This window comes from Talpa europaea (assembly GCF_964194135.1).
Source record: "Talpa europaea genome assembly, chromosome: 7".
Lineage (NCBI taxonomy): Eukaryota > Metazoa > Chordata > Mammalia > Eulipotyphla > Talpidae > Talpa > Talpa europaea.
This window is the reverse complement of record NC_140074.1, coordinates 59172977-59196686: the sequence shown is the minus strand read 5'-3', so window position 1 is coordinate 59196686 and position 23710 is coordinate 59172977. Positions and strand designations below refer to the sequence as shown.

The 23710-nt window shown below is 41.0% G+C and overlaps 1 pseudogene across 1 annotated transcript; it reads right to left on the bottom strand.

Annotated features, from left to right (window-relative positions):
- Window positions 1-20303: 20303 nt before the first annotated feature.
- On the bottom strand, window positions 20304-21527 carry LOC311174135 (ferrochelatase, mitochondrial-like; annotated as a pseudogene). Its single transcript has one exon. The product of its transcript is annotated as a ferrochelatase, mitochondrial-like (transcript).
- Window positions 21528-23710: the final 2183 nt, after the last annotated feature.

The following is a 23710-nucleotide window of genomic DNA, read 5'->3' as shown; positions in this document are numbered from 1 at the left end:
CATTGCTTTTCCCAGAGTTCTTTGGCGTCTCCATTAATTCTTTGATCTCCTGCATTTCTTTTACTTCCTTCTTTAGGGACTCAATTTCATTCTTCTGGTCATTAATTATTTTCCCCTTATCATTGTTTCCCTTTATGACTTCTGTCAGTTTTTTAATCACAGCAATTTTAAATTCTCTATCTGGAAGGCTCAGAAGTTCTTCCAAGTTACTGTTGTTGCAATCTGGTAGATGGTTTTCTTTTTGTGGTGTGCTTTTTTGCTGAGGAGTTGCTGGGTTGCATCTGGTTTTTCTACTCCCTACTGCCTGTTTTCTAATTTGCCGTGTTCCTTGTGACACTGTGTTGCTGGTACTGGCCGGCATCTTGGGCGACCTTCCCAGCTCACCACTGACTCCTCTGGGGAACTTCTGCTGGGTTCACAAGTCTCCAGCAAAGAAAGGTCCCTGCTGCAAAATGGCGACGCGGGAACGTGCTTCCCTGCACGTGGGTCTGCCCCAGCGGTGGGTGCTGCTCCCCTCTGGGCTGGAACTGCAGGCTAGAAGGCGCCCGGCATGGGCAAACCTCCCAGCTTACCTCTGTCTCCTCGGTGAGCCTTCTGCTGGGTTCACACGTCTCCAGCAAAGAAAGGTCCCTGCTGCTCTTTAATCCATTTTGAGTTGGTTTTTGTGCATGGTGTGAGGTAGTAGTCAAGCTTCATTCTTTTGCACGTAGCGACCCAGTTTTCCCAGCACCATTTATTGAACAAACTTTCTTTGCTCCAGTGCATATTCTTTGCTCCTTTGTCAAAGATTAGTTGACCATAGATCTGTGGGTTCATTTCTGGGTTTTCTATTCGGTTCCATTGGTCCATGTGTCTGTTCTTGTTCCAATACCATGCAGTTTTGATTATTATGGCTTTGTAGTATAGTTTGAAATCTGGGAGTGTGATGCCTCCATTCCCTTCTCTTTTTTTCAAGAGGGTTTTGGCTATTTGGGGTTTTTGGTGGCTCCATATGAATTTCATCAATATTTTTTCTATTTGTTTGAAGAATGACATTGAAATTTTAATTGGAACAGCATTGAATCTGTAAATTGCTTTCGGTAGGATGGCCATTTTGATAATGTTAATTCTTCCAGGATCAGTGCCTTTTTATGATATTCAATATTCCTAGTCCTGGCTCTGCAAGCGATGTTTGCTTGGTGCACATGACTCTCTAGTACTTGGATTTTGCATGCACACAATATGGCAGATCAGATATTCATTCACCCATTCCAAAAATATTTACTAAACATCGAAGGTGCACTAGCTTCTGTGCTGAGTATCAGAGATACAGGGTGAAGAAGGCCAAACAGAATCTGTGCTTGAGAGCTGACAGTAGATGGGAGAAGGCGCTATTGAGAGGGGTGGTAAGTCTTTGGGAGGGGGAGGAAGAAGCCAGTGGCAGGCAGACCTCGTCCAGGCGCTTGTTGGGGGAAGGCTTCCTATATGGAGTGATATTTAAATGGAAATCACAAAGATAAGCAGGGGTTGGCAAGGTAAGGGATGAGGGGATGTGGGGTGGATGGGATGAATGGGCAGAGGAATATATCTGACCTGGGGAGCAGCAGGAGGGAAGGGCTTGTGGAATGAACAAATATGACTCTCCTGGTGTCCAAAATTCTCTAAGTGCAGAACTGAGCAAACATTGCATCTCATGTTTCCCCATGAAAAGAGGGATTGCCAGGACTCATCAAATGCAGACAAGGGTATTTACAAATATCAGGGGTGACCAAGGGTTTGCTTACATTTTTTTTAAAGGTTAACAGCTAACAATAAATTCTCCATGGTCCTTTGGGGAGGATAGGCTCTCACTGTATATTGCTTAACTCCTTTGCTAAGATAGTTTGTCAGTAGTTCCTGAATGTGGCTGCACAGCAGTATAACTAGGGGAAATTTCAGAGAAATTGCTCTTTCTAGGCCCCAGCCCCCAAATTCGTATTCATAAGTCTCCCAGTGGCTGTTCCTGATACACAGTGAGAGTTGGATACTAGTAATGATGGAGACACACTCCACTGGTTCTATAACAAGTTCTGAATTCCATCCTTCATGCAGATGGACCACTTAAAAGCTACTGAATCATTATTCTAGCTTCCTAATAATCAAAAGTTTTGGAATTTTGCTTTAATATCTTGATCTTTGTCTTAAGGACAGAGATGAACAACAGCCATCTTAAAACATTTCTGTCGAGCTATTTTTGAAGCTACCATAGTATTCACTATAATACATTTGTTTTAGAATTTATTTTTCGAATGAGTATGCCTTCTTTCCCAAATAGTACAAATTAAATAATTCAATGTATTTACCTTTTTGCCTTGGCTGCCAGAAAACTCAAAATCAGACCTAAAGTTCATCTATTGTAACTATATGAAACTGCACAGAACGCATACCCATTTTCTCACAGTTTTAATCTCACATTTAATAATACTATCAGTGCACTTGAAGAGGCCACTTTCTAAATCTGAATAAAGGTTCTTCAGAAGCACCAGCTTGCACACTTTCTGGAGATCATGGAAGAATAATAATAAACTTCACAGCTGTTTTCATGACAGTAGCAGATACTCTGAGACCAAACCACTGAGCATTGGCAAAGGAAACGTTTGTAGAATTATATGCAATGGGATGAAAGACAAGCGCGTTTTTTTTCTCACAACACCATCAAGAAAGGAAAATAGGTGTTCCCCATCTGAGCCAGAATTTGTCTCATGAATGTTCCCCCCTCCAAAAAAAAGAAAGTAAAACAAGAAGCAGGTGTAGACAATGCGCAAGTCCTCCCCAAACTGTGTTTGATTACCACAGTTCCCCAGGGCAGCTATCACTAGAATCCCTATTATGGAGAGGTAAACTGAGGCTCAGAACAAGAGCTGCAGACTGGGATGTGAGCCTCTCTCAGTGACAAGTTGCACATTCTTTCTGTGTTTCTTTGTCCACGTAAATGAACATGAGTGCAAATCTCTGCCAGGACCTTGTACCAGCTGGTTTTCTCCTTCCCCTTGGAGACTCCAGCAGGCTTCGGCTGGCCCTCTCTGTTCTTCTCACTTACACACACATAGACAAGGAGGCCTCTAACACGCATTTTGATGATGTGCTGTATTTCCCTCCCTGGCCATCCAGTTGGGTCTTGCTACTTCAGCTTTTAGCTTGATCTCCAATGTCCTCCTTCAGTCTCTCATCTGCTTCCCCAGCTTCCTGGCACACCAGAACCCCATTCAAGTGTAGGTGGTATCCATTCTGTGAGCCATGGGGTACATCTCCAAACAGGGGATGGTGTGTGAGCTACTTTGATGCTGCTCTTGGCTGGAGTTCAGAAGAAGGGATTTTCTTTCTTTTTCTCTCTCTTCCTTTCTCTTTTTTATTTTTATTTTAATTTGTTCCACAAACAATTAAAGGGGGCTCAGTGTTTGAGACATTTCCTCCTAAAACTGAAGCAGACATTTTGCCCTGGATAGTGGGGGGAGCTGAGACCCAGTCTGAAGTGAAAGGCCCCAAACTCCCCATACATCCTGGGTGTTCCTTCTTCTAGGGTGCCTCGCCTGGTCTGTTCCAATTATATTCTCAGCAAATGTATCCATTTTCGAAATTATACTCCCATTATGGGTTATTTATATAGGGCAGACCAAAGGGTCCATAATGCTTGTCTATAAGGCAAGCACCTTCTTATTCCTGCCTACTCTTTACTTAAAAGTGATCACCTGTTTCCTGGATTTGAGCCAATTTGCCATCCATTTTTAATAAATGATGCTACTTCTGTGCTTTTAGACTGTTATTTACTTTATTAGGTGGCACTGTTCTCTATTAGTTTGCTGGGTGTAGAAGGGTTGCAGTATCTCTTGTCAATTTTAAACTACCAGGAGCCTCCCTGGTGGCGCAGTGGCTTGAGCGCAGCGCTGTGAAGCTGTCTGCAGCCTCTGCAGTGTGAGTTCCATCCTGGCCGGCCAGCAAGAATCCCACATGGTGCAGCAGACCTCTCCTGTCTCACCCACTGCTCCCCTCAGCAGTGTATTTCGGTCATCTGCCTATTCTGCTCCCCGCTCTGTCTCTGGTGAATCCTCTCACCTCCCGCACCTCTGGCCTGTACCCCAGCTCTTGTATTAAAAATAAATAAATCTTTAAAAAAAAAATTCTAACCTACCAGGCTCTCCAGACAGCTGAACCATTTCTCTCTTACACACACACACACACACACACACACACAGAGTTCTCTTAAAGTTTGTAGTTCCTGATTTGGTTGGGGTACCATGGGCTCTATATACTTTAATAAAGAAAGAAGTTGAAATATTTTCCTTGCTCTGGAACCATCAGTGTCTGTCTATGATGTCCATGGTGTCTGGTCTACCAGGACTTCCTTCTTGCAGCAAAGAAACTGGAATGGAACTTGAATCACACTCCTCCCACTCTTTAAGTACTGCTCTCTAAACCTTTCAGCCTGGTAGAAATAGCCTCCAAAGAGTTCCTGTTACTTTCCTCTATTTTTCCCTTGGGACTGAGGGTTTCCTCTTTGGTGTCATGTTCCTATTCTGCCACCTTCTATCCTGATTGCCTTATTACTGCTCTGTTCCTCAGTGAGTCCTTTTCAGGACCTATTTCATACCCCCTCATGGTGCTCACTACCTGTCCCTTTCTTTGGGGAATTTAGAGAGAGGGGAAGCCAGTGTGAGGAGAGGGTGACATGGATGGCAGGTGCAGGTTTTTCCATCCCAGTTATCTGCTGACTGAGCTGAAGCAGGAAGAAGTGCCTGTCACTCCTGAGTCACATCAGCCAGTGGGATATCACAGGATTGAGTCAGGCATGACTTCTTCAGAGCCTTGGGTTCTTCAACTCTGAAATTTTGGGGTAGGCTAGAAGGAGTGACTTAAGTTGTTTTTTTTTTTTAATTAAACTTTAACATAATTTGGTTATACACAGTTGCAAGAAATAATACTGAAAGATCCCATGTCCCTTTTACCTTGCTTCCTCCAGCAGTAAAATATTGCACAACTATAGCAGAACATCAGAACTGAGATGCTGACATGAATGCAATCGAGATGTAGGACATCACCGTCACCATACCACCTCTCAAGTTCTCCTTTTATAGACATGTACCTTCCTCCCTCACCCTTGACTCCTAGAAACTACTAATCAGTTCTTTTGTTTTTATAATTCTGTCACCTCAAGAATATTATATAAGTGAAAATATATACTACGTAATATTTAAAACTGGCTTTTTTTTACTTAACATAGATGGAGATTCCTCCAGGCTGTAGCAAGTATTGATCATTTTTTTTGTAGTTTTTGAGCAATAACCCAATATATGAATAGACCACAATTTATTTAACCATTTCACTCATTAATGGACATCTGGGTTGCTTTAGTGTTGGGCTATTATGAATTATTATGACTGAAACTGCTATAAAGACACATAAGACCTCCTTTCTCTGGGATAAATGCCTAAGAACATAATTGTGGGATCATATGGTAGTTTCACTGTTTTAAGAAACTGCCAAATGTGCACAGTGGCTGTACCACTTAGCATTCTCACTGGCAATATATATTTCTCCACATCCTTTCCAACATTTATTGTCATTATTTTTTAATTTTAATCAGTCTGATAGGTATGTAGATTCTCAATGTAATTTTTATTTATATTTCCCCAATGGCTAATGAAGTTGAACATCTTCTCATGTGCTTATTGTTCATCTTTCTATCCTCTTCACTGAAATATCTCTTCACGTATCTTGTTAACTTTCTAATTGGATTGTTTGTTCTTTCACTGTTCTGAATATTCTTCTAGCCACTAGGCTTTTGTCAGATATGTAGCTTGCAAATATTTGCTCCTGCTCCTTTTTAATTGTTTTTATAGTCTCCTTTTCATTTATTTCTTCTCTGATTTTTGCTGTTTCCTTACTTTTGCTAATCTTGGACTTAGCTTGTTCTTGTTGTTTTAATTCCTTGAGCATAATTTGAGGTTGAGATTTTTTTCTTAATATAGCTGTTTACTGCTATAATTTTCCTTCTCAGAACTGGATTTTCATCATCCTGTAGGTTTTAGTATATTGTGCTTCCATTTTTAATTGTTTCCGATATTTTTTAAATTTCTCTTTTAGTTTTTTTCCTTGATCCATTCATTGTTCTGGGTGTATTGTTTGATTTCTATGCATGTGCAAAATTTCCAGCTTTCCTCCTATTACTGATTTCTAGTTTCATAGTATTGTGGTCAGAAGAGAAACTGGGCATGATTTCAGCTTCTTAAATTTGTCAACACTTATTTTGTGAGCTGTCATACGATTTATCTGGGAGAAGGATCTATGTGCCCTTGAGAAGAAAGTTTATCTGCTGTTGAATGGAAGGTGGTATATATGTCTGTTAGCTTCATTTAATCTAAAGTATAGTTCACATCTAATATTTCCTTATGACTTTCCATCTGGATGATCTATTCATTGTTGAAAGTGGGATATGGATAAGACATATTTTTGAAGGTTGCCAATAAATTGGCAGATCTTGGCATTTTAGGTGGGAAGAGACTCAGTTGTGTCTTACAAAATCAAAAGATTATAATAAGTTAACTAAATTCAGGAGGAATAATTTTTATCCCACTTCTCACTGTCCTTGAAAAACTCAGGAAAGTAACAAACTGCCCTTGAAATATTCAAAAGGTTCATCTCTAGACAACTCATATTTCAATGGTCACAGACATAAGACCTGATTATTCATTTACCCATAGAACTCAAGCTGCTTCATGCCCCTCCTGTGAATCTGTCAGACATTATTAATTGAAAATAACACCCTCTCCTCTGTGGTGGTCAAAAGTTAACAGTTCTCTTGCTGTACAGAAGCTCCTTAATTTAATGTAGTCCCAGCTGTAACCAAAACAAAGAGACACCCCACCGATTGGGAGATAATTTTTGCACACAACACTAATGATAAAGGACTGATCACAAAAATCTACAAAGAGCTGATGATACTCAACAAAAACAAAGTAAATAACCCAGTCAAAAAATGTGCAGAAGAGCTAAAAAGAAACTTCACCAAAGAAGAAATGCAAATGGCCAACAGACATATGAAAAAATGTTCAACATCACTTGTAATCAGGGAAATGCAAGTCAAAACTACAGTGAGATACCATCTTACACCAGTGAGAATGGCACATATTAAAAAGCTAGCAACAACAAATGTTGGCGAGGATGTGGATAAAAAGGAACTCTCCTGTGCTGCTGGTGGGAGTGCAAACTGGTCCAGTCACTATGGAAAGCTGTGTGGAGATTCCTCAACCTGCTAAAGACGGAGCAATTCCACTCCTAGATATTTACCCAAAGGACACAGAAACATTAATTCAAAAGGGCACCTGCACCCTTGTGTTTATAGCAGCACTATTTACAATAGCTAAGCTATGAAAACAACCCAAATGCCCAGAAACAGACGACTGGATCAAGAAGATGTGGTACATATACACCATGGAATATTACTCAGCAATCAAAAAAGATAAACTCATGCCATTTGCAGCAACATGGATGGAGCTAGAAGGGATCATGCTTAGCGAAATAAGCCAGAAAGAAAAAGAAAATTACCAGATGGTCTCACTCATAGCAGGAATTTAGAAAACCTAAATAAGGGACCAGGAAAAAGACTAATCAAAGTAAAAATCAAAATCAACTAGCAATTGTAAACCAGAAACACACTACAGGGGTGGGGGGGAGGAGGGAGTAGGATCAAAACAAGGGGGGGTGGGAATTGTATGGGGACTATAACCAAGATGAAATTGCATACATTGTAAAAAAATGAAAAATGATGTAAAAATATATAAAATTAAAAATAATAATAATAATAAAAAAGTTAACAGTTCTCTACACAGCATTTTCAGGAAGTATGGCAAATTGTTTCCAGTGGATTCTGCATTACAAACAAACTCGATTAACTGTCCCTGCTGGACACTCTGAGAGGAGCACATGAGGTGGCCTATTCCCAGAGTGGATCTGTTCTTAGAGTTCTCTAGTGACAAACTCATGTCATAGTCCTATCAGCCTTCACAAAGATGGTCCAACTCCTGTTTCACATGTTTCTAGCACAGCTAATGAGGGATGGATGATACCAAAAAACCTTACCAGCATCTATACACTAGCATTTAATAAGAACAGGATCATGGCCAGGGAAATGAAACAATGTCCAACTGCAAAGGTTACCAACCCCCTGAGGACAACTGTGGCTGACGAAGGTTCATACTTATTTTGAGATGGATGTTTTGCTAAAATGGTATCAGTCTGGCCTTTCTATCACATCAGGAAATGACAGTAATAAGGTCCCAAATTTGCCATGGTAAATCTGGGAAGATGCCTCAACACAGTAACTATTTATAAAAAGGTTGTTGCCGGGCCTTTCCGGTGGCGCAGTGGGTTGAGCGTCACACTGTGAAGCTGTCCGCAGCCACTGTAGCACGGGATTAATTCCTGGCCGGCCAGGGAGAAACCCACATGGCGTGGCAGACCTCTCCTGTCTCCCCCGCTGCTCTCCTGAGTAGTGTCTTAGGTCCGTCTGCCTTTCTGATCCCCGCTCTGTCTCTGGTGAATTCTCTCACCCTCCTGCGCCTCTGAGCTGTACCCCAGCTACTGTATAAATAAATAAATCTTTAAAAAAAATAAAAAATTAAAAGGTTGCTGTTACCATGTGATTCCATTTTTTTTCAGCAAAGTTTTTATTTTTTTCCTTGGCAACTACTATGATGAAAGGGTGGAACCTGAACTTCTTAGCCTGGTGTATAAGGCCCTTGGTGATCTTGTTGCAGAATTGCATATGGTTTATGCATAGCTAACACACAAGTTTTTTAGGTTGTCTGATGCCCAGTGTTTCTAGTGCCAATTATGCTTTCAGCTGGAAAAAATGTAGGTTCCCACAAAGGCCCACACAGGAAACTACAGATAGCTGAAGGCTATCATTCAGTCTTTCAGACAGTTCACCAAATAATCTTCGATGCTTCCTATATAAGACTTCTAGAGTCCAAAGAATATAACTCACTTAAGCTACTTCCAGTCATGTAAGATCAATGTAAAGATACATATGACAAGAGAGACTTGAGTCTCATGAAAATCCAAGAACTGTCTCCACTATGGACTATCTAGAAGCTCATTGAGAATTCAAGGCTGCAAGGATCATCACTGTAATCCCCCAATTAACCCAAGCTCACTAAGAGCAACTGCTTCTACCTACTAACTCTGTAACCCCCTACTCTTCATGCCTCCCTCTACATCATTTATTTGTTCTGTTCAGACCACTGATGCATTCATAGGGCCTAATACTTCCTTTATTCACAACATTGTAAAATTGGCTTCTGTTGCTGATTGGGGGAATCTGTCTACATTTCCTGATTTCAATTTTTTAGACTATAATTTACCCCTATTTTGATAGTCTTTTGTGGCAACTAGGTTAATTCATAAGTTGCTAGCATGCACTGACTGCTCTTGGGTCAAATAGTAAAGAAAGAGATCATAGAGACTCTATCATAGGATGTAGAATGGAGCCCCATGAAAGCCAGGAAGTAGGTGCTCACCAGGAACTGAACTGGCCAGCACCTTGATCTTGGACCCTTCAGAATTCTAGCCCTTCAGAATTTTGGGTGATAAATTTTTGTGATTTTGACCAGAGAGAGAAAAAAATGAGGATCACGCCATCAATTATGGTTGTCTAAGGCCAAGTGCTCAGCATGGGCTGTGGGGGAGCGAGGAGCCATCAAGAGGGGCTCCAGGCTGTGCCTATACTGTAATTTTCTTGTCTACACACCTGCAATGTACAAAGCCCTGCAGATCAAGATAAGTTAAGAGCGTCCCTGATGTTAGGAGATACACTGGTGTCTAGTGGATGTGGGATACTACATCAAAATGAAGATAAGAGAACTTTCGTGTGGGTATTGCAAACCAGCTATTTTTAATGAAGACATAAGCATAAAGTTTAGCTGAAAATTGTTCAAGATAGTTAGCAGTGGGTTGTTCATTGGAACCTAGAGTATAAAATTAAATATTAGTTGCATTAAATTGAATCACACTGCAGAAAGTAGAGGCAATTTGAAGGATTTGGGAGGGTATGCATTTAAGGAGATAAAGTAGTAAAACTATAGTATAGGTTAACATTAAGAGCAAAGATTTCACAGTCAGATTTAGATTCTGTTCTGGGGTATCTCAAGCTAATTGAGCAACTTTGAACAAGTTACTTAGCTTCCTTGCATCTTGGTTTCTTAATTTGAAAATAAAGTAAATAATTCTGTTTACTTTGGTTATTATGAAGAGTAAGTGCAACAATGCATACAAGTTACTTAACACAGACCCTAGAATGTAGGTGTTCAATAAATATTAGCAATTATTATTTTATTATAATTATAAAAATACTTTCATGACCTCAAAGAGTCTTTGGTTTACAATGCCTGGGAAGTCTAGGAAAAGTCAGCAAGAATTGGTTAAGACAGAAAGTCTACCCAAACTGGTATCCACTAAGGAGCACTGTTTGGGTACAGAGAGCTATAGGAATTTTAGCAATTTTAGACTTTGAAATAACATCAGGATCTTCCTCCAACACAGGGCAACCCATGTCACAGATGTGCACAACATCAGGAGCTCAGTTAGTGATTATTGAATCAGAAAGTCACAAAGACCTGAAACATTTATGGATCCATAGCTCCTCTCCATCAAATAAGGCGGTCTCCTTTTGAGTTGGCACAGCTTATGAGTGTAAGTTTCAGGAAACACTCTTTTAGAAGATCGGTGTGGACAAAAGGTTAATAGATGAGAAGATACTGGCACAAGATAGACCTTTTTCTCTTTAAAGTTTCCTATGGAAGAAATCACTGAATTTGGAGTCCCTTGAAACTCTCAATTTAATTTCAGGGGAGGTGTCATTTGCCTGCACTTAATTGCTGGGGTCTCTTCTGACGTCTCTACTGGCAGACTTTGTTTCCTTATTTTGTCAATAGTAATTTGCAGCTCAGTGAAAACTTCAGAATATTGTCCCATGTCATAAACGTTACGAGGAACCTGGCATGCAGATGGCACTAAGAACATATTTGTCAAAGGGATAGTCTTATAAATCTAGTTTAACTTGCCTATTACAGATAGGGAAACTGAGGCTTGGGAAGAAAAATGAGTCACGTAAGTTCATCGATGGCAGAGGTAGTTCCCCAAGCCCAGACTTCTCCAAGTCTAGAAATTATTATAAAGCCCCAGATATTAATGAGTAGTAGATAAAACTGTAAACAGGATGCATTTCAATTTTAAGCAGAAAACAGGCCCTAGTAGGAGTTAGCACACTGTTTATATGAAGGGCCATATTTTAGACTCTCTAGGCCATATGGTATTTGCTGCAATTGCTCAACTCTACCACTATAGCACAAAAACAGCCAGAGATAATATGTAGATAAATAAGAACGACTGTGTTTCAAGAAAACTTTGGTAACCATGTGAGGTGAAAACAAATTTATTTATAGACATTGAAATTTGAATGCATATAATTTGTGTGCCACAAAATATTGCTATTCTTTTGATTTTTTTTCCAACTATTTCAAAATGCAAGGACCATTTTTAGCTCCCAGTCCATATAAAAACAGGTGTGAACTGGATTTGGCTGACTCCTGGTCAAAGACATTGAAAGGGAGAAATTTTTTTTGCAGAATTTTTGGCATTTGCAGAAATTCCCTTAGTCCTTCTCTCGCTTATACTGCAATTAGAAAGGGTTCCATAAGCTTGGAAGAATGGGTTCCAAAGTTCACTAAAATTATAATCTATTCTTTCCTCTTGTTTAAGATTTGTCTTTTCAGGATCAATTTTCTTTCAAAGTCATTCTGTGGATTCTCTTAATACTGAAAATGCCACAATGACCAATAATGGGGATTGGCTAAATATCTTTCTACACCCATACAATTTAATAATAAGCAACTGAAAAGTGATGATAGTGTTGATATTTTTTGAGTGGGAAAGCTATTGTTCATAATTAACTGAGGAAAGGCAAGCATAATGTTTAGTTTAATCCCATTGCTGTAAATGTCATGCTATTTAACATACTAAATAAATATGACCTGTTAAGCAAATGTATCGTGTTTTGGGTTTTTTCTTATTTTTATATAATTCATAATAGTAAATTAATAGTATTAAAATTGTGTGCCACAAAATCTTAAGCAGGAAAAAAAGATTCTGGTTCTAGATGAACTCTCTGGCAGCTAATCTTGGAGCAAAATGCGCAAGTAACTAGACAAGCCTTACTGTAAAGTCGCTAAAGGGAAACTTATTTCTAGCACCTATGAGATGAACATAGGTTGTCATTATTGCAAGCTTCCATGTCATATTGAGGGGAATTTTCTGTAATCTTTTATCTTATGCAAATCCAATCCAAATGTGAAAAACAAATACAAAAATATTTCAGTGATACTATCTCTTTGGTTTCTAAATATTCTTTAATTAAATGTGAAAGGGAAAGGAGAGCAGTAAAGGAATCTTTAGGCCTCCCTGGGGGTGCAAGGGTTAAGACACAGCCTGTGAAGTTGTCCGCAGACTCTGCGCATGAGTTCGATCCGAGAGAGCAACCCACATGGCACAGTAGACCTCTCCTGTCTCGCCCACTGCTCCCCTCAGCAGTGTACTTCGGTAGATCTGCCTGTTCTGTTCCCCACTCTGTCTCTGGTGAGTCCTCTCACCCCCCGCCCAACACCTCTGGCTTGTACCTTAGCTCTTGTATGCATAATAAATAAATCTTTAAAAAAGGAATGAGTCTTTGTGGACTGCCTTTCACAGGTCTCCTCTCCTGGCTGGCTGTTTCCTCTGACAGCTACTGCACGAAGAGTTTTATAGTCATTCTTTACAAACAAGGGATCCAAGCTCGGAGAGGGGAAGTCATTTGCCCCATGTTACACAGCTAGTATTGGAAGGAGCAGATTAAAAGCACAATACTACCTGGTTTCAAAGACCATGTGCTTTCAATTACACAGAGGTTATTAACTCAGTTTTACAAATGCAAACAAGGCTAATTTTGTTTTTAACAAGAAAGAATTGAGTCAATGATTGTCAGTCACAAAACATAGCAAAATTAAAATCCATGATGTGTTGATCAGTCGTGTCTAAAAGACCTGAGCTTACAAAGAATTATATCATATATCCTGAAGAGTGTAATAAAGAACCTGAAAACTGCTCAGGAGTCAGAGAATTTTAGAGACAGTGAGACCATGGTGATTCTGACTCCAACTGCCTGATCTTGTAGATGAGGACACGGGCTGTATAAGAGGATGTGGTTTGTCTGAGTCCCAGCAAACGGTGAGAGCAGATCTCATCAGATCAGTGGAACCCAGATCTCCCATCTCCTGTTTCTTTTTATTTGGTCACAGGATTCCATGTTTCTCAGTCCAACAAATCAGTCATTCAGACTTTGTGTGAGATGTCTGGGAGGTTTTGAGAGCTCAAACTGGGGAAAGAAACCCGAAAGAAGAAGGCTATTTGGGGGTCAGAGAACATCTGCTGTGGAACATCCCTGGGGCATGAACACAGCACATTCAGTGCTCTAATGAAGAAGGCAGAGTTTGGGAGCCTGGTGAGGAGAACTAAGTGACAAGGAGACAATGGCCCTACACAAAGCCAACACAAGAGCATTCTGGGAAGAGGGATGAGCAACTGCTGTGGTGAAAACAAACTTCGTGTGTTTGAGAAACCAAAAGTCTGTGACTGGTCTACAGTGAGTGAGTAACACAGGATTACAAAAAAGGTGAGAGAAGTAGACAGAGCCTTATAACACATGGGATCTATTACAAAAGAAATAGGTAATTGTTGGAGGAGGAGAGTTCAATTTCATAGTGTGAGTTCTCTTTCATAATGTGAAACATTGTGCTAAGCTTCTAAGAATCAGGCTCCTAGGCAACTTTATTTACTTCTGCAGTTGTTAGGAGGTGCTTTCCTGTAGTAGCTAGTACTAGGTACTAACTACTCAACAGAGTTCCTCATTACCTAGTACCAGTTTACTCTATTTGTGAACCAAAACCTTATACCCTATCAACAGACAGGATTTTCTAAAGATATAATTGAAGTGAAATTTATATAACATTAGCCATTCTAAAGTAAGCAATTTAGTGGTACTTAGTATATTCACAATATTGGTTGTACAGTCAGCTCCTCAATCTAGTTCTAAAATATTGTTATTGCCCCAGAAGGAAACCCCACCCCTACCAAGTTCAAAAAGAAAGCCAGCAGGCTTTCTCAGCACACCTGTAATGGATCATCTCCTAGACTCTTGTTGACTCTACTTCCTATGAATGTGCAGCTGTGAGTGATAACAATACAATGTTTGGGACCCTGAGGTCACAGCTTTCCTGGTGCAGCTTGGATCTAAGATCCAAAAAGAAGCAGGCCTGAATCACCATGGGGCTTTCTCTTTCATAATGTGAAACATTGTGCTAAGCTTCTAATAATTAGGCTCCTAGGCAACTTTATTTACTTCTGCAGGTGTTATAGGAGGTGCTTTCCTGTAGTAGCTAGTACTAGGTACTAACTACTCAACAGAGTTCCTCGTTACCTAGTACCAGTTTACTCTATTTGTGAACCAAAACCTTATACCCATTACAGAGACCCTATAGCTCTCCATTTTTCATTTTGGTCAAGTCCTTAAACTCAGGATGATTCATCCTTGGGATGAAGAGAAGATTTGGAAGTGGGAAGTGGGTAACTTTTAGACATGCTCAAGGAAAATGCCAGCAGCTCATCTATGAGGAAGTCTCTGTGGGAAATTGGATCTGTGATTCTGAAGTGGAGGATAAAATCTGTGTTGGTAATTTAAATTTGAGGCATCAGATTTTATATGGCATTTTGAGCCATGGATTATATGAGACGATCCAGGGAGACACAAAGAAACCAAGAGAGAGGACCTGACATGTAATGCCAACTTTAGAGAACGGACAGACAGAAAAGATTCAGGGTGTATCCCAGCATCCCAGGAAGGGTGAACCATTCTGTGTGGGCAATGCTTCCATGAGGGAACACGTACTCTTTCAAGCCAGGAAAAGCTATAGAAGCAGCAGACACGGCACTCTAGAGGAAAAATATCCACCGGATGTCCTCTGACAGCTTCGAGCTGATTGCTCTTGAACCATTCTTTCCAACACAAAATTCTCTTGAGCTTTAGGTCCACATTTTCCAGTGTCTCCTTGATACCTCCTCTGCATCATCTTTCTTTACAAAGCCATGCCCCAGTGTCAAGGACAGCATATCAGGGATCAGAGACCAGTGAAACAGAGGAGGGAAAAAGAGGAAGGAGTGGACCAACTCCTTCCTTTCCTGGTATTAATTATTTGTATCTATGATAGACTTGAGTAATTAGAGCTGGAGAGGTATTATTTATTTCTGGGTCCCAGTGCTTTGAATTGTGTCTGGCACAGATCAGAGTTATAAACAAATGTTTGTAGCATTGATTTGAATGAACTTTTCAAATGGGGCCAGTAACACTTCCCCATGAGGATTTATCACACACATCCCCGAGGGGGCCCTAGTCATTCTGGCTTAGGCAATAATTTCATCAGTCAAATGAGGGAATTGGGTCACATTCTGGGACAAGCGGTGTGAAACTCTTCTCACTTGTGCCTGGCTAGCTTATTGTACCTGTCTGTGGGGAAGAGTTTATCACTAGAACTGTTGCTTTCACTTACAATTTAGATTACTCTCTCTCTCTCTCTCCAAATGTGTGTGTGTGTGTGTGTGTGTGTGTGTGTGTGTATCTCCATGGGTGATAGTCACTCAATAACCAGTCATTAATGATAAATTCCCAATTTTAAAAAGCCATCATGGGGGGGAGGGAATGGAGAGTTAGTGTTTAATGTGTGCAGAGTTTTCGTTTTACAGATGAAGAGTCTTGAAGGTGGATGTTGATGGTGGTCGCAAGACAATGTATTCTATGCCTCCGAACTGACATGTAAAAATGGTTAAGATGCTCAATTTTCCACCATTATTTAAAATAATAATTAAAAATTATAGGTCAATATGAAAAAAAGAATCACTGCTTCTTCAAGGCTTTCAGGGTTAATGTTTTCCCTCAACTAGAGGTTGGAGGGGAAGTTTTACTCATTCAGTGCCTTGAGTACAGAAATTATGTGAGTCTTTGTCAGTAGCAAGCTGCATGGGAAGCGTTCTGAATTCTGTTGAGCTTGAATTGTGTCCCCCTCCAAAAAAAAAAATGTTCAAGTCCTACCCCCTGGGATCTGCAAATGTGACCTTATTTGGAAATAGTCTTTCTAGGTTTAATCAAATGAAGATGATTGATTTCACTCCAATATGACTGGTATCTTTACAAAAGAAAAGACAGATGCAGGAGATGTATAGGGAGTATATTATATGAAGAGGAGGGCTGGGGTGAGGTATCTACAAGGCAAGGAACACTTAGAGCCAAAATTTAGGAAGAAGCAGGGAAGGTTCCCCTATACAGAGAACCCTTTCTCCCCTTCAGAAAGAGCATGTAAACACCCTGATGTTGGACTTTTGGCCTTCTGAACTGTGACAGAATAAAATTCTGTTGTTTAAGCCATCTAGTTTGTGGTCATTTGTTACAGCAGCCACAGGTAACTAATACACATGCCTCACAGAACGGGAGCTCTTCAGCCCTTTCTGCAAATGCACTTGCTTGGCTAAGGAGGATGGACTGATGCAGATGGTCTTCACTGACCATTCTTACTATGTGCTGGCACTTGCAGGGGGGTCTTATCATTGTGACTCAGCTTTTTAGTGGGTGACAAAAGACAGAACTGAGGGGTACCTATATATTTAAAAGCAGGATAATACCAGTTGAACATATCCCATTTCAAGGAGACGCATCACTGTCAAGTGGTTAGCTGTTCCTCCAAAGGAAAGGAGCAATTTGGAGCAGTGGAAAGAATGTAGTTTTGGAGTCTGATGAATGAGACTCGGTTTCAAGCTTATAATTTTGAAAGGGTAATAAGATACAAATAATTAAATCTATTAAAAGGCAGAACTCAACATCAATCTGAGAGATAGAAAATACCTCAACTGCATATATGATTATAGGTCTCTAGGAAACTTTGCAAAAAAAGGAGGACACTGCAAGCAGTTTCTGGGGATATGGGGGACAGAAAAGGATATTTAGTAAAGAGGAGAAGAGGAAACACAGGGAAGGGGGGAAATCTAGAATCCACAAAGGGTCTCATGAAGTTTGAGGAGAAAATCATACTGTGACAACAACAGGCATCAAAGGCCATGCTACAAACCTCAGGTCAGATTTTCCAAGAGTTGGAGAGACTTGGGTTTCTGAGCTTCTATGCAGGACAGTGAAGTGGTCACAGCTAGGATTTGAGTGGAGTATTATGGCAGCTGTGCTGAGTATGACATGGAAGAGGAAAGCAGGGAGAGCAATTAGAGGTATATCTTTACATCAATTTTCCTTTCTAGAAGGGTAATGGCCAATTGTCATTCAATTTGGGGGAGTCTTAATCACACACAAAGTTCAGCACCCATAAAGAAAATTCGCAGAGCAAGAGAGTCTTCAAGAATGGAATGAAAACAAGGAAATGAGTCCCTGCCAATTGCCGTGTTGCCTCTCTTCCCAGCATCCTAAATAATTGATAAATATAAGGGAAACTAGTGGATAAAACATAGGAAGCACTTACAATGGATAAAATGTAGGAAGCACTAAGCCCTTGTACCAAGGAATTTATCTATGAACCCCTGATTTCTAGCTATAATGCAGAATTACTCTAGACTAATTGAGATTTATTGGCTACATACCACCGACAAGTCCACTTTGATAAACCTTAGCCATTTATCTCCAGAACAGTTAGAAATACTCTACCCAGGATTTTATTTTGTAGCCAAGCCAGCTGAATGAATATAAAAACAAACTTTCATTCAGTCAAAATGAAAGAACTAGCTTTGTTGTTCCTATAGAGATGTGAATATTCATTACCATTAAATAGGAAATTGTGGATGAAAATAGTTGGCACTGCCTTTTGGTCATTAAAATGTTAATTTCCATGCCTACTAGAGAAATGGCAACAAGCAAACAGCTTTCTAGTTGCTATCTTCATGGTTAAATTAGATCAAAGACGATACTGATTATCACAAACTACATACACATTAGATAATGTGCCTAACTAACTAGGTGGGCCAGGTACATTCTTCAGCTCAAGGGTTGTTCACTGCTGACTGGGATTTATTGGCTTCTGGGGAAATGAGTCTCAGAGATACAAAGTGTTCATATGCCTACCAATATATTGCATTATGCCAAAAATCATTAATTTCAGGTCCTGAATATTTATTGTCTTACAATAATTTGTTTGTTTGTTGAACACATATTTATTGTTTGTGAAACACATGTTTATTGAGCACTTACTAGGTACCAAATATCTTCGAAGTGCTAGTAATACAATGGCAAAAACAGAAAATCCCTCCATTACATCCTAGTGAGGGAGAAAGCTAAACCAGTAAATCAGATAAGAGATAAGGAAAAAAAGTTATTCATATAGTAAGAAATGGTAGGAAATGAAACGAAGCAGGGTACAAGTAGAGCATTTTTTTAAAAAACACTTTCTTTTGGAGAGCAATTTGAGGTTCCTAGCAAAACTGAGCAGAAGGTTCAGAATTCCCATGGACCCCCAGCCCACACACCCACAGCCTTTCTCATTGTAAACATTCCCCTCCAGAGGGGTGCATTTAATGAACCTCTGCTGACACTTCATTACCACCAAAGCCCATAGTTCACATGAGGGATCATTCTTGGTGTTGGATATTTTATGGATTCAAATTTATAATGCCATATTTTATTTCTAACATGTTCACTATAAAACAGATTCTCCTTCTGAGTTACACAAGAAAGAATTTGAGGTCAATGAGCCACTGTTGACTTCCAGAAAGCAGAACACTATTCACAGCTTTTCAACCCGATTTCAAGCCTGTTGATTTTGGGGTTGGACTGGCTTTTGTATTGATACTGGGGGAATGTAACCAGGACATGGATTGTTCCCTGAACCCCTCTAGAAAATGAGCTCATTCAACAGCACTGAGAGTAGCGTGGGCTGTGCCACAGATCTTGGGAAGAACAGAGCAGAGCCTTGCACTGTCCACTAAACAGAACTCAGTCTTGGAGCCCAAGTCCAGACATCTCCCTGCTCCTCTGTTCCTTTTCTACTCCAACCACAAAGGCACCTTCTTTTCTATGCTTTTGACCAGTGGCAAGGTCACTATCTTTTCCTTTTCTCACAGTTCAGCTCCGCCCCAGAAACCAAATTTTTTTTTTTAAAGGATCTAGCAGAGAGTTTTTTTTTAAATCTATTTAAATCTAAGTCTAGAAGATCAAATTCTGATCATACATTATTTTTACATCTTTAGAACAACTTTTCACTCACAAACTCAAGGTTACAATGGCATTAAAAATATCCATAGGAAAAGAATGACACAAATTGCAATGATATGATTAATAGTTATTGCATTAGAGCAGTTACTTTTCTCTATGTTCCAAATCCCCTATAGCATGGTTAGAAAATATTTGCAATAAAAATTGCCAATTAAGAAAGATTTCAAGGTGATGAAACATCATTGATTTTTCTAAAATAATTCTTCAAACATATATGCAGAAAGGAGACCTTCAACCCAGACAAAGAAAATGCTGGATGGAAAGCTTCACTGGAGTCCCAGTGATGTCGGGGGCTGCTTTCCTATGGTACCACAGCTCCCCCCACCCCCAATCCCAAGGCTCCAGGGCAGGTATGACCAAGGCTAGGACAGGTATATTAGGCTGTGTGCCTGGGGGGTATCAAAGCATTTTCAAAACCAGTACTAGTTTTGGCTCTGTGCTGAGGAAAGTGAGGTCCACACAGAAGGGCTCAAATGGCTTATTTGGCCTCCGGGCATTTGAGCCCACAGACTTAGGGAAAGGTTAGTGATAATATGCACAGGCTGTAAATGCATCCCCCTCACACAATCCATGGAGGGTACTCTCGATCCCTCGTGGGAAGGATTTCAGACAATAAAATCAAAACCTCTATTTAAAATAGGTATGCATCTCATAAGATAAATTGTTAAAATTCTTTTTTTTCCCCAGTAGCTTAGTGGACATTCCCAATTTGTAGCTTTACCCAGAGAGAGGAACTATAAATGCTTACTGTGTAGGTATATAAAATAGAAAAACCCTCAGTAAGGATTTGGGAGTCTATTCCTCAAGAAATCATATGATTTGTACCCAAAGGATGTCCATAAACTAATGAAACTTACCTCCTCAATCTCTAAATACATCCTGCTCCATATCGGAGGCATCTGGAGGCTGGGCATTTGCCTACACCCCACGGGTTCCATGTCGGGGGTCACAGATGCTGAGTGGTGAAGAAGGATTTGGTCTCTCTGCCGACATGACTGACACAGGGTGGGCAGCTCAGCGTCAACTGCTTGGAGCAGAGCTGGACTGGATGTGCGCAGGCACCAGGTCGGCCAGGGCCTTAGAGAACAATGGATTTCCATTAAGAGACTCTGCTCTTCGGATGTTTTCAGCTCTGCGCACTCCTAGGCTAGAACTTGAGAGCACTCAATGGCCAGTTCATGCAGTGTTTCAATGTGATCGCTGGTAAATGCAATTGGAACCAAAAGGATATTCTTCCTCCCCCTGTCTTCCATTTGTGGTACCAGCCAAGGCATTGGCCTAACCTTGGGCTGCCAGACCAGTCAGTAGGGGTTGGAGAAGCCCAGTGTATCCATCACTCTCTGTACAGTGGCGCCCACCTCCTGAGGATAGGGGTCTCCTCTGTTGACCACAGAGATTGGCAGTGAGTGAGCACAGAAGAGAGACCACGTCACTTCTCTTCTCAAGTGGAAAATGGTCCAGTTCCTTCCGAATGTTGTCTGCAAAGCAATAAATGAGGAGGGGATGTGTGGGCCACCTGTCAGTGGTGCTCCACTTCATCGTGGGCTTCTTTCCCATTTCTTCATAGAATCTGCAAATGGCATTTAAGCTGCTGCCTGTGGGGGAGGATCTGTACTGTGGATACTGCATGAAAGCAATGGTCCTGCCCAGGCCGCCTCTCGCCATCTCTTAATTACTTCTTCTGTTATTGGATGGACATACCAGAACCCACTGTAGTATTTATGAGGGGCTGTCTCAGGTAACAAGGCGCCCAGCAGCTTCACCATGCCTTCTCCTTGCTTGGAGGTCCACATCTTAATTGGGGATCCACCTCCAATCCTGTTGTGCAGCTCTTGAATTTGGGGGTTTTGGCCTTTGGCAATGAGCGGTGCCAGCCTGTTTTAAAAAGTCAGCGTCATGAGGTCCCAGTCCAGGAAGAGCCTCAGGAAGGTGTGCACGTCTCCCACAGTCTCGGGGCCTCCCAAGTTCAGCATCAATGTTCCTGTTATGGGCTTCCTCTTCCCAGGTTGAACCCAAGGCTTCGGGCTTCGGACTCGTTGGGCTGTTGCTGCCACAGCCGGTGTGGCTGCACCCGACTGGCACCTCGGTGGCTGGCGGATCCTTGCAGATCACGGAGCCAGGCGGCCGCAGGTTGCAAGGCTGCAGCCATGTTGGTGTCGACGGAAAGCATTCCCGGGGCGGCTGGGCCCGTCCCTGGGCTTGTTCTGTGGAGCGTTGAGACCTGGGCCCCGCCAGCGCCCAGCCCCAGGGCGCCCCCACCCTAGGCCCCCCAGAAGCCATCTTCAAAATACCCCGGGGTGCAGTGAAAGGAAAGTCTAGCCAGAGAAAAGAGGCACCACCGCAGAAGGCGATTCCGGAACCCCTGTGCCCTTGAGTAGGACCCTGTAAAGGGCTGGACTGGCCACAGTGCAGGTTTTTTGATCCCATGCAGACCGGGTAAAGGAGGAGTCAGAGTCCTCAGTAGTTTTGCAGGTTTTTTATTTGGGGTTCACCAGGCATATGGCAGGCAGGGGTGCTGGTGCCTGCCAGCCTCCCAGCCCCCAGCAAGTCTTCACTCTATCTGGGCTCTCTAGCGTTTGTTCTGCCGCTTCTCGGCTTCTCTTTTGGCTTCTGCTTCGGCTGCTACTGGTGCTGCTGCTGCTGCTGCTGCTGCTGGCGTCCCAGTGACGCCGCCCTTAAAAAGCACAGTCTTAGCTCAGCTGAATCCCATCTACCTATGCCCACACCCTATTCCAGGTGCCCGCCATCAGGCATGCATTCAGGACAAGGATCCATCATCTATCCTGATGGCGGAAGGGCAGAAAAGCCTGATATTTTCTTTACCCTACAGACCCCCACGTATGTAACTTTCCTGGCATTTCCCCACAAATTATAGACATGTTCTGTGGAGGAGAATTTCTATTTACTGCTCACTATTGGGGTGGTATGTGAGTGAAAGAGATGATGCACCTCATGCCTTATGGATGAAAACAACTACACAAGGTGGGGGAGGAATCAGCGAGGTCATTGATGGTGCTTCTGCGTGCTTTATGCTCAAGGTTGATTGTTTAATTAAGACCAGCTGGCTCATTCAACAGCGGCTAATTCAAGGGAAGACTTAAAGGACTGGTTTTCTGATCTTAAATATGACTTTTGAAGCCCAAATAGTCCTGATTATTAAATGTGAGCTCCAAGGAGGACTTAATTAGCTTTAGGAAGAGAACTGTAAATAGAAAAGGCATCCATGGACAAGTTTGTCATCCTTCCTTGCGGATCAGCTTACTCATCCTGTGTATCTGCATCATATTGGAAAAATATGATGTATTTGGGGAAGTTACATCAGCACAACACTGTCAAAGGAATTGGCCTGATGAAAATAAAATATACTTACATGTACATTTATATATGACAAAACTTGTGTAGCAACAATTACATTCTCATTCTCCATCTATTATTAATCATTCTGAGGTCCATGGCTTCAATATTTTTTCTAAGAATTTTCTCACCACCAGACATTCAAAAAAATTTCCTGAAGTATCCCTTAGTAAATTAATACTGCTATATTAAGACTCTTAAATCCTTTAATAATTCTTTGGATAATTCCTAAATTACTCTAAGAACTGTATCCTTGGAAATAAATCCTAAGAACAAAATGAACGTGGTTTTGTTGGAAGGACCAGTTAAAGAAAATAGGCATCTTAAAATGTGGTAGAAAAGTGGCAAAACCTTTTTAGACAACCATTAGCTATCCTCATGGAGGAATAGATTAAAATGTCTAAAAGAAATAGAAATGTTAAATGCTCTCATTTTGCATCAAGTATGTAATTTCTTTTTTGTTTTGTTTTATATCCAACCAGTTGAAACCTACAAAATAATACAGCACAGATTTCTTTTTGTTGGTCCTATAATACTTCCCCCAGAACAATTATGCATGTGATTCGGGGACTGTCACAGCCAAACTGATGTCTTCCCTTGGGACCAAGAGGAACAATTGCCTGTCCCCATGGGGTGGCTCTAAAAGCGGAGACTAAAAGCCAGGCCTATTTGATGAATGGCAGCAGCTCTCTGGAGTGTGCCACCCTGTGTGGGTGAGGCAGGGAGCTGCATAGTTGAGCCAAAAGACTTTCTCTTAATGGTCAACTGCAAATTGTATGTGACGGCGACAGAGCCCCATAAAAACCAAAGAAAAGAAACCATAACATTTCATTCCAAAAATCATGTGTTGTTGTTGTTTTTTAATCCCCTAAGGGTCTTATTTTGGTTCGTTTTTTAATTGTCCTATTTTTTTCAATCCTTTTCTAGACTTTCATCTCATGAAATGAACAAGGGATGGTTTTTTTGTTTTTTTGTTTATTTTTTTGTTTTGTTTTTTGC